The 17,751-nt window shown below is 36.6% G+C and overlaps 1 protein-coding gene and 2 pseudogenes across 2 annotated transcripts in view; 2 read left to right on the plus strand and 1 right to left on the minus strand.

Annotated features, from left to right (window-relative positions):
* DACH2 (dachshund family transcription factor 2) overlaps nucleotides 1-17,751 on the plus strand; it is a 909,992-nt gene that overhangs the window by 557,154 nt on the left and 335,087 nt on the right. The window lies entirely within an intron of this gene.
* Nucleotides 3,703-9,751, plus strand: LOC123848084 (actin-related protein 2/3 complex subunit 2-like; annotated as a pseudogene).
* Nucleotides 10,928-17,044, minus strand: LOC123848068 (mitogen-activated protein kinase 6-like; annotated as a pseudogene).

The following is a 17,751-nucleotide window of genomic DNA, read 5'->3' on the forward strand; positions in this document are numbered from 1 at the left end:
TCCTTGATTTCTGTTTCTGCTGCTTCATTATTGGTGTATACAAATGAAACAGATTTATGTACATTGATTTTGTATCCTGTGACTTTACTGGATTTATGTATCTGTTCTAGCAGTTTTTTGGTGGGGTTTTTTGGGTTTTCTTTATAGAGAATCATATCATCTGCATATAGTGAAAGTTTGACTTCTTTCTTGATGAGTTGATGCATTTTATTTCTTTTGTTGTCTGATTGCTGTGGCTAGGACTTCCTATACTATGTTAAATAACAGTAGTGAGACTGGACACTCCTGTCTTGTTCCTGAATATAGAGGAAAAGCTCTCAATTTTTACCCATTGAGGATGATATTAGCTGCGTTTTTTTTTTTTAATATGACCTTTATTATGATGAGATATTTTCTCTCTAACCTTACTTTGTTGAGGGTTTTATCATGAATGGATGTTGTACTATGTCAGTTGCTTTTTCTGCATCTATTGAAATGATCATATGGTTCTTATCCTTTCTTTTATTAATGTGATGTATCACATTGATTGATTTGTGATTATAAAACCACCTTTGCAACCCAGTAATAAATCCCACGTGATTGTGGTGGATGATTTTTTAAAAATGTGTGGTTGGATTTGGTTTTCTACTATTTTATTGAGAATTTTTGCATCTGTGTTCATCAGGAATATTAGCCTGTAGTTCTCTTTTTTAGTGGTGTCTTTATCTGGTTTTGGGATCAGGGTAATGCTGGCTTCATAGAATTAATTTGGAAGCTTTCCTTCCTTTTCTATTTTTTTGGAATTGTTTGAGAAGAACAGGTGTTAACTCATTTTTAAATACTTTGTAGAATTGGCCTGTTAAGCCATCTGGTCCTGGACTTTTGTTTGTTGGGAAATTTTTGATTACTGATTCAATTTCTTTACTGGTTATTAATCTGTTCAAGTTTTATATTCTTGTTTCAGTCTTGGTAATTTATATTTCTAGGAATTTATCATTTTCCTCCAGGATTTGTTGGCATATAATTTTTCATAATATTCTATCTTTTTTTGTTTTACTTTTAACCTAATTTTATTCCTGCTTGCTTTGGAATAGGAAATAGATTATTCAGGAAAAACATACAGTAGGGAGAAAAGAGTTAAGATAATGGAAGACTAGGGGACCCTAATTTTATATGGTCCCTGGAATTCAGCTAGGTTGTTATCAAATCATTCTGAACACCTATGAAATCAACCAGAGTTCTGAGAAAAAGAACTGCTGCAATTATACAAATAGAAAAATTGACCACTCTTTGCAAGGTAGGAGGTGCAGAGATGGGAATCCAAGTTGATATATAGTAAGATAAACCACAGGGGTAAGGAGTGCAAAGCAGTGGAGTACAAAATTGGAATTTTTAGAAGTCTGCTCCAGTGGGGGAAGCTCCTGCATGAAAGGTGCTCAGGTGGTGAGGTGGGCAGAATCCCAGGTGGAAGAGCATAGTTTCAGGATCCCCAGTGACACAAAAAGAATGGGGGTGCCTGAGTCAAGCAGAGTTCTCAAGCATTGGAGCAGGGAAGCAGGCTGTAAACAGTGAATCTAGGCACCAGCATTCTGCTTGGTGTTGCCATAAACCAGGAATCACTGCATGGTTGGGTGACCACTCTTTGAGCAGGGGCACAGCAAAAGACAGAATGGTGAGATCCCCTCCCTCTCCAAGGAGGAAGGGTGCGGGTCCACACTGCAGGAGTCTGTAAAGTTTGGAGACTTGAAAGGGGGGGTCACATGCCTTAGATAAAAATCCTTGGTCACAGGCTGGGTGAATAGAGAGTTCAGATGAAAACCAGGGAGACATGAGTGATAGACTGCTTTTCTGTGAGGGCTCACTGAAGAGTGGGGGGCATGAACATTTAGCTCTGGGGCTACAGATTGGGGCATCACCATTTTCATCCCCCCATCAGTGCTGAAAGCCTTCAGGGAGCAAAACAAGGCCACATAGTGCAATCTGGAACCACTTACACTGAGCCCAGCCCTGTCAAGGGGGGTGCAATTCCACCCAGGCAAAAACACCTGAGAATCAGAGCAACAGGCCCCTCCTCCAGAAGACCAGTAGGAACATCCAACTAATAGCAAGTTTACTGATCATAGAGAACTGCAAAACGCCAATTCCTGGGGAAAATATATAGCATTAGTGGGGTTTTTAAATTATTATTATTCATTAGTCTTTCAGTTTTATCTTTAATTTTTATTTATTTATTTATTTATTTTCCTTTTCAGCTATTTTATTTTATCAATTCTTTCTTAAGTTTTTTATAGTTATTTTAAAATTATATATATGTATATGCATATATATATTTCATTTGTGGTTTCCTTTCATTGTATTCAATTATATATATATATAATCAGTTTTTCTTTCTTTCTTATTTTGGAATCTAGTTCCTTTAACAAACAGACCAAAATACACCCAGGATATAGTTTATTGTTGTGTTCTGTTTTACGTCTTGTTTGAAATAAGATATTCTTTTTTTGGACATAATGACAAGATGGAGATGCTCACCCCAAAAGAAAGAACAGGAGGCAGTACTCACTTCCAGGGATTTAATCAATATGGAAATAAGATGTCAGAACTAGAATTCAAAATGATGACTATAAAGATGCTAGCTGGGCTTGCAAAAAAGCATAGAAGACACTAGAGAATCCCTTACTGGAGAAATGAAAGAACTAAAATCTAATCAGGTCAAAATAAAAAAAAAAAATCAAAAAGGCTATTGCTGAGATGCAGTAAAAAATGGAGGCTCTACTTGTTTCTCCTTCCCCTTCCTGGGGCAACCACCACCATGATCCTGTTAGAGATGAACAACTGCATCATTGAGGAGAGTCTCACACTCAAATTCAAGAATGTGGCTGCCAATAACAAATCAGAAGAAGTAGAAGTAACATTTGCAGATTTTGAAGGAATCCTCTATCATATTTCAAATATTTTTTAAATTTTATTTTATGTTATTTTAGTCACCATACAATACATCATTAGTTTTTGATGTAGTGATCCACAATTCATTGTTTTCATATAACACCCAGTGATCCATGCAATACGTGCCCTCCTTAATACCCATCACCAGGCTAACCCATCCCCCCACCCCCCTTCCCTCTAAAACCCTCAGTTTGTTTCTCAGAATCCATAGTCTCTCATGGTTCATCTCTCCCTCCGATTCCTCCCCCTTCATTTTTCCCTTCCTTCTCCTAATGTCCTCCATGCTATTCCTTATGTTCCACAAGTAAGTGAAACCATATGATAATTGACTTTTTCTGCTTGACTTATTTCACTTAACATAATCTCCAGTCCCATCCATGTTGATGTAAAAGTTGGGTATTCATCCTTTCTGATGGCTGAGTCATATTCCATTGTATATATGGACAACATCTTCTTTATTCATCCATCTGTTGAAGGACATCTCAGCTCTTTCCACAGTTTGGCTATTGCGGATATTGCTGTTATGAATATTGGGGTGCATATGGCCCTTCTTTTCACTACATCTGTGTCTTTGGGGTAAATACCCAAGAGTGCAATTCCTGGGTCATAGGGTAGCTCTATTTTTGATTTTTTGAGGCAGCTCCACACTGTTTCCCAAAGTGGTTGTACCAACTTGCATTCCCACCAACAGTGTAAGAGGGTTCCCTTTTCTCCACAACCTCTCCAACATTTGTTGTTTCTTGCCTTGTCAAATCTTAATGGAGACAAAACAAAATTATGGTCAGTATTTCTTTGAAATTCTACAAGTAACTTCAAGTGCATGGTGCTGATGAGTTATTAAAGAGGGTGTACGGGAGTTTCTTGTTAAATCTTGAATCGGGTTGCAATGGCTCTTTGCTATATGACCTTAAAAATCTCCCGGCATCCAAAGATTCCTTTGTGCATCAGGCTGCCATGTTGAAACGAAATTGTTTTACTCCTGTCTTTGAGAAATATTTTGAGTTCCAAGAAGAAGTCAAGGAAGGAGAGAACAGAGCAGTTATCCATTATAGGGATGATGAAACCATGTATGTTGAATCTAAAAAGGACAGAGTCACAATAGTCTTCAGCACAGTGTTTAAGAATGATGATGATGTGGTCATTGGAAAAGTATTCATGCAGGAGTTCAAAGAAGGCTGCAGAACCAGTCACACAGCCCCACAGATCTTCTTTAGCCACAAGGAACCTCCTCTGGAGCTTAAAGACACCAATGCTGCCATTGGTGACAACATTGGCTCCATTACCTTCATGCTGTTCCCTTGCCACACCAATGTCAGTGTTCCAGACAACACCATCAACCTGATCCACATATTCTGGGACTATCTGCACTACCACATCAAATGCTCTAAAGCCTATATTCACACCCTAATGTGGGCAAAATCATCTGACTTCCTCAAGGTACTGTATCATGTATGTCCAGATGCAAAGAAGAAAGAAATGAAAATAATCACAAGGAAGACATTTCCATCCCACTAACTCTCAGGAACAGGAAGAGGAGGTGGGTGGCATCTGAAGGCTGGAACACTTGCTACTGGATAATTGTAGCTTTTAATGTTGCACCTCTTCAGGTACTTAAGGGATTCTCCGTTTTGGTTCCATTTTGTACACGTTTGGAAAATAATCTGCAGAAACAAGCTCTGCTTGCAAGGACTTCATAATTCTCAAGAATTAGAAAAAGAAAAAAAAAGAATTCCACTTGATCAACTTAATTCCTTTTCTTTACCTTCACTCCCTAACTCCCCTTGCCTTCCTCCCTCTTTTCCAAGCTGTTACACTTTGCAGTATGTTACGGATAATGACTTGCAGGATAATGCAATCTTAATTTGTTTTCTCCTAAATATTTGAGTTCAAACTCCTGTATCAAAGAAATACGGTTGGGATCATTAATAAAGAAAATCTATCGTAAAAAAATTGGAGGCTTTAACTGCTAGGATAAATGGGGCAGAAGAGAGAGTGAGTGGGAATAAGCAAGCTGAGAAAAAGAGAAAAACAACTACTGGATCACAAAGGGAGGATTCGAGACATCAGCAATACCATAAACTGAAATAATATTAGAATAATAGGGGTCCTAGAGGAAAAGAATAGAGAGATGGTCAGGTTTATTTGAACAAATAAACTGAAGCTGAGAACTTCAAACTTTATTTGAACAAATAAACAAGTAGCTGAGAACTTCCTTAATCTGGGGAAGGAAACAGGCATTCAAGTCCAGGGGGCACAGAAAACCCCCCTCAAAATCAGTAAAAATAGGTCAACATCTTAACACATGATAGTGAAGCTTGCAAATTTCAGAGATAAAGAGAAAATCTTGAAAGAGCTCAGGACAAGAGGTCCTTAACTGACAAAGGTAGACACAAAGACTGGCAGCAGACCTGTCCACAGAGACCTGGTAGGCCATAAAGGAGTGGCATGATATATTCAGGGTGCTAAATGAGAAAAATATGTAGCCAAGAATACTTTATCCAGCAAGGCTGTCATTCAGAATAAGAGAGAGTTTCCAGGAAAAATAGAAACTAAAAGGATTGTGATCACTGAGCCAGTCCTGCAAGAAATATTAAAGGGAACCTTTGAGCAAAAATAGAGCATAAAAGTAACAAGGTTGAGAAAGGAATGGAGACAATCTACAGAAACAGAAACTCTACAGGTAATACAATGGCACTACATTCAGATCTTTCAATAACTACTCTGAATGTAAATGGATTAAATGCTCTAATCAAAATACATAGTGTATCAGATTGTATAAAAAAATAAGGCCCATCCATACTCTGTCTCCAAGAGACTCATTTTATTTATTTTATTTTATTTTATTTTTTCCCAAGAGACTCATTTTAGACCCAAAAACACCTCCAGGTTGAAAGTGAGGGGGTGGAGTACCATTTATCATGCTAATGACATCAAAGAAAGATGGAGTAGCAATCCTTATGTCAGACAAATTAGATTGTAAACCAATGACTGTAATAAGAGATGAGGAAGGGCACTATATCATAATAAAAGGGTCTATCTAATAAGAAGATCTAACAATTGTAATATTTATGCTCCTAACTTGGGATCAGCCAAATATATAAATCAATTAATAACCAAATTAAAGAAACACATTGATAATAATACAGTAATAGTAGGGGACTTTAAAACCCTACTCACAGCAATGGGCAGATCATCTAAGCAGAAGATCAACAAGGAAACAAAAGCTTTGAATGACACACTGGACATGATGGACTTCACAGATATATTCAGAGCATTTTATCCTAAAGCAAAAGAATACACATTCTTCTTGAGTGCACATGGAACATTCTCCAGAATAGATCACATACTGGGTCACAAATCAGATCTCAAACAGGAAAAGATTGGAATTATTCCCTGCACATTTTCTGACCACAATGCTCTAAAACGTGAACTCAATCACAAGAAAAAAATTGGAAGGAACACAAATACATGATGGTTAAGAGCAACCTACTGAAGAATAAATGGGTCAATTAAAGATGAATTACAAAAATTCATTGATTCATTCATATTTTTTTCAAAAAATCAAAATAAAAACACAGCAGCTCAGAATCTTTGGAATGCAGCAAAGGTGGTCCTAAGAGGGAAGTACATAGCAATAACAGGCCCTTCTCAAGAAACAAGAAAAGTCTCCAATACACAACCTAACCTTGCACCTAAAGGAGTTGGAAAAAGAATAGTAAATAAAGCCTAAATCCAGCAGAAGAGAAATGATAAAGATCAGAGCAGAAATCAATGAAATATAAATAAAAAGAACAATAGAACAGATCAATGAACTAGGAGCTTGTTCTTTGAAAAAATTAATAAGATCAATAACCCCCAGCCAGATTTAGCAAAAAGAAAAGAGAAAGGACCCAAATAAATAAAATCATAAATGAAAGGGATGAGATCACAACCAAAACTGAAGAAATATAAGCAATTGTAAGAGCATATGAGCAACTATATGCCACCAAATTAAGCAATCTGGAAGAAATGGATGCATTCCTAGAAACAAAGAAACTACCAAAAACTGAAACAGCAAGAAGTAGAAAACCTGAACAGACCCATAACCAGCAAAGAAATTGAATCAGTAATCAAAAATCTCACAACAGACAAGAGTCCAGGATTAGATGGTTTCCCAGTAGAATCCTACCAAATATTTAAAGAGGAATTAATACTTATTCTTCTGAAGTTTTTTTTTTTTCAAAAAATAAAAATGGAAGAGAAACTTCCAAATTCATCCTACAAAGCCAGCATTACTTTGAATCCACCAAAAAGGAGAATTACAGACTAATATCCCTGATGTCAATGGATGCAAAAATTCTCATGAAGGCACTAGCCAATAGGATTCAACAGTACATTAAAAGGATTATTCACCAGGACCAAGTGGGATTTATTCCTGGGATGCAAGGGTGGTTCAACATCTACAAATCAATGAATGTGATACACCATATAATAAAAGATAGGACAAGAATTGTCTGATTCTCTTAATTGATGCAGAAAAAGCATTTGACAAAATATAGGATCCCTTCTTGATTAATACTCTCTGCAGTGTAGGGATGGAGGGAACATACCTCAATGTAATAAAAGACATATATGAAAACCCCACAGCAAATATCATCCTCAATCAGGAAAAACTAAGAGCTTTTCCCCTAAGGTCAGGAACACGACAGGGATGTCCACTCTCACCACTGTTGGTCAGCACAGTATTGGAAGTCCTAGCCTCAGCAGTCAGACAACAAAAAGAAAGAAAAGGCATCCAAATCAGTGAGGAAGTCAAACTTTCATTCTGTGCAGATGACATGATACTCTTTGTGGAAATCCCAAAGGACTCCACCCATAAATTGCTAGAACTCATACAGGATTTCAGGAAAGTTGCAGGATATAAAATCAATGCACAGAAGTCAGTTGCATTTCTATACACTAACAGTGCAACAGAAGAAAGAGAAATTAAGGAATCCATCCCGTTTACAATTGCACCAAAAACCAGAAAATACCTAGGAATAAACCTAACCAAAGAGGTAAAGGACCTGTAGCTGAAAATAGAACACTTATGATAGAAATTGAGGAAAACACAAGGAAATGGCAAAAACATTCCCTGATCATGGATTGGAAGAATAACTATTGTTAAAATGTCTATGCTGCCAAAAAGAATCTGCACGTTCAATGCAATCCCTATTCAAAATACTATCAAAATTTTTCACAGAGCTGGAATAAATGATCCTAAAATTTCTATGGAACCAGAAAAGACCCCAAATAGACAAAGGGATGTTGAAAAAGGAAACCAGAAGTAGTGGCATCACAATTCTATACTTCAAGCTCTATTACAAAGCTGTGATCATCAAGACAGCATGGTACTGGCACAAAAACAGACATAGATTATTGGAACAGAATAGAGAACCCAGAAAAGGACCCTCAATTCTATGTTCAACTAATCTTCTACAGAGCACAAAGAATATCCAATGGAAAAAAGACAGTCTCTTCAACAAATGGTGTTGGGAAAATTGGACAGCCACATGTAGAAGAATGAAATTGGGCTATTTTCTTATACCATACACAAAAGTAAACTCAAAATGGATGAAGGACCTAAATGTGAAAAAGGAATCCATGAAATTCCTAGAGAACACAGGCAGCAACCTCTGTGACCTCAGCTGCAGCCACTTCTTTTCACACATGTCTCCAAAGACAAGGGAAACAAAAGCGAAACTATTGAGACTTCATCAAGATACAAGGCTTTTGCACAGCAAAGGAAACAGTCAACCAAACCAAAACATAACCTACAGAATGGGAGAAGATATTTGCCAATGTCTTATCAGATGAATGGCTTGTATCCAAGATCTATAAAGAACTTATCAAACTGTATGAATCATTGAACACTACATCAAAAGCTAATGATGTACTATACAGTGGCTAACTGAACATAATAATAAAAAAATAAAAAATAAAAAATAAAGCAATGATAAAATAAAAATACCACAATGAAAAAAAAAAACTTATCAAACTCAACATCCCAAAACCAAAGAACCAGTAAATAAATGGGCAGACAACATGAGCAGACATTTCTCCAAAGAAGACACAAAATGGCCAACAGATGCATGAATAAATGGTCAACATCACTCAGAATCAGGGAAATAAAAATAAAAAACCACAATGAGATACCACCTCACACCAGTCAGAATGGCTAAAATTAACAAGTCAGGAAATAACAGATGTCATCAGTGATGTGGAGAAAGGGGAATCCTTTTTCACTCTTGGTGGGAATGCAAACTGGGACAGGTGCTCTGGAAAACAGTATGGAAGTTTCTCAAAAAGTTAAAAATAGAGCTACCCTATGGTCCAGCAATTTCACTACTAGGTATTTATCCAAAGGATAAAAACATAGTGAATCAAAGGGACACCCGCACCCCAATGTTTATAGCAGCAGTGTCCACAATAGCCACAATATGGAAAGAGCTCAGACGTCCATTGACAGATGAATGGATAAAGAATATGTGGTTTATATATACAATGGAATATTACTCACCCATCAAAAAAGAATTCTTACCATTCGCAATGACGTGGCTGCAGCTAGAGGGTGTTATGCTAAGTGACATAAGACAGAGAAGGGCAATTATCTTGTGATTTCACTCATATGTGGAATTTGAGAAACAAAACAGATGAACATAGGGGAAGGGAGGAAAAAACAAAATAATATGAAATCAAAGCGGGAGACAAACCATAAGAGACTCTTAAATATAGGAAACAAACTGAGGATTGCTAGAATGGAAGTGGGCGGGGGATGGTGTAACTTGGTGATAGGTATTAAGGAGGGCACTTGATGAATGAGCCCTGGTTGTTATATGTAACTGATGAATCACTAAACTCTACCTCTGAAACTAATAATACACTGTATGTTAATTAATTGTTTTTAAATAAAATTAAAAAACAGTAAATTAAAAATGTATCTTATCATGTACAACTTTTAAACTACAATAATGTACCTTATTTACTTTCATGCACACAAGTCTAATATTACCATATTTTTAAAAATATAGACACAGGTAAGTCTTCTAGGTGCATTTTATAATAAAATAATTCCTAATGTTTCTTTATAGATTGATCAGTCACCTCCAAAATACAAATTCCTATACACAGTGATAGTTTTACTTAAAATGAATACTTAAGTAAATTAAGTATGTGGACAGCCTTTGGATGAGCTAACATTATATATTCAGCTAAGTAGGCAACAAGGCATAATGTCAAATGGGAAAAGTATACTTGCAAATAATTTTCAAAAACTAAAGTAACTTTTACAATTAAATACAGGAAATACACTGATTTGCTATGATAAATAAAATGCGATGTAGTAACACTTCAGTCTACAAAATGCATACCAGAACATTTATAAACAGCATATGAATCTTATTAAGGATAGTTTACTACAATAACCCTGGTTAAATAGAAGTGTGTATGTGAAGCTTTATATGTGGTATATGTTTTGCCACTTACTTTTGTTACCTTGAGGTGCTTAACACATGTCTACCAAATTGAGCATTCATTTTCAGTTGCTGCTGTTATCATGTGTTTTGAAAAATATGTACAGTATTCAAAACTTAAAAATACTCATGAATGAAAAATGTTTTAGGAAAAAATAAACGTTTTCATGCAATTATATTCAATTTCACTATGTACATTTGAAGTCAAATTTTTGTTTCCTGTAAAACAGATCATTGTTCTATAAGAGAATGTTTTCCTAGTAAATTTGTTTTGTCTCCTCTTGCATTGCATCATTTTGCTCTATTCTTTATTTTTGTTTGTAAATGACATGCCAGTTAAAATGAAAACCATCTCACATGTAGAAGTCTGGATTTTAAAAACCAAAAACTAATAAAATCATTTCTAAATGACATCATCTGATTCACGTAAAAAAAAATGACTTAACCAATAGTAATAAAAAAGACAGAACACATTTCATGAAGAGTACAAAGAGTACTATCTGCTGAGTGTTTTAGTTAACATGTTTCAGAATGCTGATGTATGTTTCATGAGGAATCTGAACGGAAGATTTCATAGCAGAAGGTGTTAAGGTGGTCTGTATTAAGTGGGGACCCAACTGGACTGTGAAACTGTGGGATGGCTATGGATTCAAGCTGCTTTTTAAAGAGGAACTCCCCACTGCTGTTCAGACATCCTTCCTCATTTCCTCTCCCTCAAAGCTTCTCATCCTTTACTGACTCAGTTTCCAGAATTTCAGCATCTTTTCTCCCACTAAATAACTTTTCCATGTAACTGGTGTAAGTATTTTCCTTCTCAATTTGTGCATTCTTCCTTACCTCACAACAAAACTGATTTATGAGAAAGCAGTCCTGCCTCCACCCATAAATCTCAAGAACATTGGTAGAAGGCTTCTAACTGAGATAAATTTGGCATTCCTCTTTCCTGTTTTTCTCAGCTTTCTGACTTTGATATCAAACTTTTCAATTCTAGCTGGGACACTGAGCTATTCAAGTCTTTTAATTTATTAACAACATCAGTGGGGTCATGTTGTGAATTAAGTTGAATAGTTCCTGCAATAAAAGAATCAAAGTCAAATCCCTGATTCTTTCTCCCTTTCTTTTTCAGCCATTTGCTGTGATGCTTCCTCGGCAGGTATCTTGGCTCTAACCAATCCATTCATTTCACATTTTGACTTGATTTACTTATCAGATTTTTCTTTGCTTTGTTATTTCCAATTGGAAAAATACCTAATAAGTTTGGGTTCATAATAATGGTTAATTTCAGTCTCTCTGAAAGCTAAGTTATCTAAATATGATAATGACCTTGTTTTGTGGTTACAAATATGGCTACACTCCAGATCACAATATTTGTTTTCATGATGATCTGGGTACTGCCAACAAGGCTCAGTAGAGTAGTTGGTATCAAAAGCAGGATCCACCAAATACTTTTCATGATTTCTCTCCAAATATTTTTGAAGACTGACTTGTACTTCTTCATCAGTGACATCAGACAGAGCTCTTGGGTCAAGCTGAACTTCATCAATATCTAAGCTGTTATGTATAGGCCAATCATATTCTGAAAATTGACAATCATGGTACCTTTCCCAGTTATAAATATGACCATGAGTTTCATGCATAAGCAAAATATCATTGACTTCATCTTCAATATGAAAAGGATGACTTGAAATTGGCTCATCCATTGGAAAAGAAAATATGCTCATGTAAGGATGAGAAAGTGCTTCCTCTGTCAACTGATCTATGGGGCTAAATGTCAAAATTTTTTCCAGGAAATCCAGTGCTTCTTGATTAATTCCTGGAAGCAGCTGAGTTAAAGGTTTGTGTGGCTTAGTCACATCATTTCTAATGTGAACTAGAATTACACTGAGAATCTCCTGATTATCTATCTACCTCACATACAACAGGAATAGATTCTAAAATCAGCTGCATCTGTTCATGTTCACCTGCAAAGAGGGTTTTACCAGTCAGCATTTCAGCAACGATGGAACCTGCAGCCCACATCTGATGGCTTTAATACAATTATTAGGAGAAAGTAATAGATTTGGAGACCTGTGCTTTTGGGTAATCAGTCCTTCAGAAAGATGACCCTTATAGGAATAATAGATATCCATGGTCCATTCAAGACCAAAGTCACCTATCTTCAGTACCAAGTCGTCACTATAAACAATAAGTTTAGTTGGTTTGAGATCTCTGTGCTGTACATTTGCAGAGTGAATATAATTGAGACCACATAACAGCTGATACATGAAAAGCCTGGCATGCTCTTCCAGTAAAGGGCCCTGCTCCAGCACATTAGACAAATCTGTTTCAATATACTCCTGAACAATGTAAACACTATTCAGTTTGGTAAGAAAACCTGCATCATCTGTTAACTGGCTTCCACTGGGACCAAGAATTTCAAACACATAATGTTATTATGGTTAAGTCTTCTAATAATTTTGATTTCACATAGAGCATGTTAGGCACTCTGGGGATCAGTAGAACAATTTTCTTTTCTTTTTTCTTAACATATAATGTGTTCTTTGTTTCAGGGGTACAGGTCTGTGATTCATCAGTCTTACACAATTCACAGTGCTCACCATAGCACATACCCTCCTCAGCGTCCATTACCCAGCCAACCCATCCCTCCTCCCCAATCCACTCCAGCAACCCTCGGTTTGTTTCCTGGGATTAAGAGTCTCTTACGGATTGTCTCCCTCTGTGATTTCATCTTGTTTCATTTTTTCCTCTCTTCCCCTATGATCCTCTGCCTTGTTTCTCAAATTCCACATATCAGTGAGATCAGATGATAATTGTCTTTCTCTGATTGACTTCTTTTGCTTAGCATAATACCCACTAGTTCCATCCACATCATTGCAAATGGGAAGATTTCAATTTTTTGATGGCTGCATAATATTCCATTGTGTATATATACCACATCTTCTTTATCCATTCATCTGTCGATGGACATCTGGGCTCTTTCCATATTGTAGCTATTGTGGACATTGCTGCTATAAACATTGGTGTACATGTGCCCCTTCAGATACCTACATTTGTATCTTTGGGGTAAATACCCAGTAGTGCAATTGCTGGGTCATAGGGTAGCTCTCTTTTCAACTTTTTGAGGAACCTCCATACTGTTGTCCAGAGTGGCTGCACCAGTTTGCATTCCCACCAAAAGTGTGGGAATGTTCCCCTTTCTTCACATCCTCGTCAACATCTGTTCTTTCCTGACATGTTAATTTTAGCCATTCTGACTGGTGTGAGGAGGTATCTCATTGTGGTTTTGATTTGTATTTCTCTGATTCCTAAAGATGTTGAGCACATTTTCATGTGTCTCTTGGCCATTTGGATGTCTTCTTTGCAGAAATGTTTGTTCATGTCATCTGCCCATTTCTTGATTGGATTATTTGTTCATTGGGTGTTGAGATTGATAAGTTCTTTATAGATTTTGGATACTAGCCCTTTATCTGATGTGTCGTTTGCAAATATCTTCTCCCATTCTGTCGGTTGTCTTTTGGTTTTGTTGACTGTTTCCTTTGCTGTGCAAAAGTTTTTTATCTTGATGAAATCCCAATAGTTCACTTTTACCCTTGCTTCCCTTGACTTTGGCAAAGTATCTAGGAAGAAGTTGCTGTGGCTGAGGTCAAAGAGGTTGTTGCCTGTGTTCTCCTCAAGGACTTTGATGGATTCCTGTCTCACATTTAGATCTTTCATCCATTTTGAGCATATTTTCGTGCATGGTATAAGGAAATGGTCCAGTTTCATTCTTCTGCATGTAGCTGTCCAATTTTCCCAACACCATTTGTTGAAAAGACTGTCTTTTTTTCCATTGGATAATCTTTTGTGCTCTGTCAAAGATTAGTTGACCATAGAGTTGAGGGTCCATTTCTGGGCTCTCTATTCTGTTCCATTGATCTATGTGTCTGTTTTTGTGTCAGTACCATACTGTCTTGATGATTACAGCTTTGTAATAGAGCTGGAAGTCCGGAATTGTGATGCCGCCAGCTTTGCTTTTCTTTTTCAACATTGCTGTGGCTATTCTGGGGCTTTTCTGGTTCCATACAAATTTTAGCATTATTTGTTCCATTTCTATGAAAAAAGTTGATGGGATTTTGATAGGGATTGCATTAAATGTGTAGATTGCTCTAGGTAGCATAGATATTTTAACAATATTTGTACTTCCAATCCATAAGCATGGAACGTTTTTCCATTTCCTTGTGTCTTCCTTAATTTCTTTCATGATAGTTCTATAGTTTTCAGAGTACAGGTTCTTTGCCTCTTTGGTTAGATTTATTCCCAGGTATCTTATAGTTCTGGGTGCAATTGTAAATAGGATCGACTCCTTAATTTCTCTTTCTTCTCTCTCATTGTTGGTGTATAGAAATGCAACCGACTTCTGAGCACTGATTTTATATCCTGCCACTTTACTGAATTCCTGTATGAGTTCTAGCAGTTTTGGGGTGGAGTCTTTGGGGTTTTCCACATAAAGTATCATATCATCTGCAAAGAGTGAGAGTTTGACTTCTTCTTTGCCAATTTAGATGCCTTTTATTTCTTTTTGTTGTCTGATTGCTGAGGCTAGGAGTTCTAGTACTATGTTAAACAGCAGTGGTGATAGTAGACATCCATGCCATGTTCCTGACCTTAGTGGAAAAGCTCTCAGTTTTTCCCCATTGAGAATGATATTTGCTGTGGGCTTTTCATAGATGGCTTTTATGATATTGAGGTATGTACCCTCTATCCCTACCCTGTGAAGAGTTTTAATCAAGAAAGGTTGCTGTACTTTGTCAAATGCTTGTTCTGCATCTATTGAGAGGATCATATGGTTCTTGTCCTTTCTTTTATTAATGTGATGTAACGTGTTGATTCATTTGCAAATGTTGAACCACCCTTGCAGGCCAGGAATAACTCTCACTGGTCGTGGTGAATAATCCTTTTAATGTACTGTTGGATCCTGTTGGCTAGTATTTTGGTGAGAATTTTTGCATGCATGTTCATCATTGATATTGGTCTGTAATTCTTTTTGATGGGGTCTTTGCCTGGTTTGGGGATCAAGGTAATGCTGGCCTCATAAAATGAGTTTGGAAGTTTTCCTTCCATTTCTATTTTTTGGCACAGTTTCAGAAGAATAGGTATTAATTCTTCTTTAAATATTTGGTAGAATTCCCCTGGAAAGCCATCTGGCCCTGGGCTCTTGTTTCTTGGGAGATGTTTGATTATTGCTTCAATTTCATTGCTGTTTATGGACCTGATCAGATTTTCTATTTCTTCCTGATTCAGTTTTGGTAGTTTATACATCTCTAGGAATGCATCCATTTCTTCCAGATTGTCTAATTTGTTGGCATATAGTTGCTCTTAATATGTCCTTATAATTGTTTGTATTTCTTCAGGTTGGTTGTGATCTCTCCTCTTTCATTCATGATTTTATTTATTTGGGTCCTTTCTCTTTTCTTTTTGATAAGTCTGGCCAAGGGTTTATCAATCTTACTAATTCTTTCCAAGAACTAGCTCCTCATTTCATTGATCTGTTCTACAGTTCTTTTGGTTTCTATTTCATTGATTTCTGCTCTGTTCTTTATTATTTCTCTTTTCCTGCTGCGTTTAGGCTTTATTTGCTGTTCTTTCTCCAGCTCCTTTAGGTGTAGGGTTCGGTTGTGTATTTGAGACCTTTCTTTTTTCTTGAGAAAGGCTTGTATTACTATATACTTTCTCTTTAGGACCACCTTTGCTGCATTCCAAGGATTTTCAACAGTGGTGTTTTCATTTTCATTTTTTTCCATGAATTTTTTAAATTCTTCTTTAATATCCTTGTTGACCCATTCATTCTTCTGTAGGATGCTTTTTGAGTTCTTTCCAAATTTCCTCTTGTGATTGAGTTCCAGTTTCAAAGCACTGTGGTCCAAAAATACACAGGAAATGATCCCAATCTTTTGGTACTGGTTAAGATCTGATTTGTGACCTAGGATGTGATCTCTTCTGGAGAATGTTCCATGTATACTAGAGAAGAATGTGTGTTCTGTTGCTTTGGGATGGAATGTTCTGAATATATCTGTGAAGTCCATCTGGTCCAGTGTGTCATTTAAAGCCCTTATTTCCTTGTTGATCTTTTGCTTAGAGTATTTGTCCATTTCAGTGAGAGGGGGTGTTAAAATTCCCTACTATTGTTATCATTACCAGTGAGTTTCTTTAACTTTGTTATTAATTGGGTTATGTAATTGGCTGCTCCCATGTTAGGGGAATAAATATGTATAATTGTTAGGTCTTCTTGTTGGATAGACCCTTTAAGTATGATAACTATTGAAAGATAAGAATGTAGTGCCATTGTATTGCCTGTAAGGTGACTTACTATATGTTGTCTCTATTCCTTTCTGGTCTGTGTTACTTTTAGGCTCTCTCTTTGCTTAGAGGACCCCTTTCAATATTTCTTGTAGGTTTGGTTTGGTGATCACATTCTTTTAGTTTCTGTTTGTCCTGAAAGGCTTGATGGCTACTCCTTTGTCAAAGTAATTGTCGACAGCATAAAAAAAAATAAAACCATTGCCTCCACAATACAGTGGTTTTAAGTCCATATACCCAGAGCCCAGATCAAAACCATGAATGTTTATGAGACTTTCAGATTTATCTGCCATTTTGGAAACTTTATTATTGCCTTTTCCTTTTGAATTGAGCTTGTGTAAACAAGGAATAAAACTGACATGAAAAGGAAAGATCTTTCAAAAAAGTAAAAGAAAAATAATTTTGCTTCCACAGCGTGATGATTTCTTGATGTTCATTGCATATGCCACCAGGCCCATTGTGTTCCCCTTAGATTTAAAGCTCACAAAGCTCTCTTCATATTGAGAGTTAAAAAGATTGCTGTACTCATAGATCAAGAAAGGGACAGCAACTCTGCAGACATTTAAAGAAAACACTCAAGAAATTCAAATGGAATGAAATGGCATGTTATGCATTCAGATTTACTGTGCTAAATGATTTAACATTCCACAAAAATGTGAATAAATATGCACATAACAGTCTTCAATGAACATTCTCCTCACAGTGCTGATACATTTAGTGTTGGACTTGTCCTGAGCAGCATCATTATAAGGTTCTGTAAGCACTATTTCTGTTTTGCATCTTTTCTTCCTTCCTTTGTTGTTATATATTTCAACAGAAAGCCCTGGTGGCTGATGGTTAACACAAGATGTCTTCTGTTAGTGATCAGGTGGCTCCAGCTCAACACAATCACAACAATCACAATCAAAGCTACCATCCATCTTACTCTGATACAACAGGATTTCTCCAGCTCATTGAGGGAGTGCAGGGCTTGCAGACAGCCCACAGGTCTCTGGCTGTT

The sequence above is a fragment of the Mirounga angustirostris genome, unplaced genomic scaffold (assembly GCF_029215605.1).
Source record: "Mirounga angustirostris isolate CCGP_5_RB_7025 unplaced genomic scaffold, mMirAng1.0.hap1 SCAF_11, whole genome shotgun sequence".
Lineage (NCBI taxonomy): Eukaryota > Metazoa > Chordata > Mammalia > Carnivora > Phocidae > Mirounga > Mirounga angustirostris.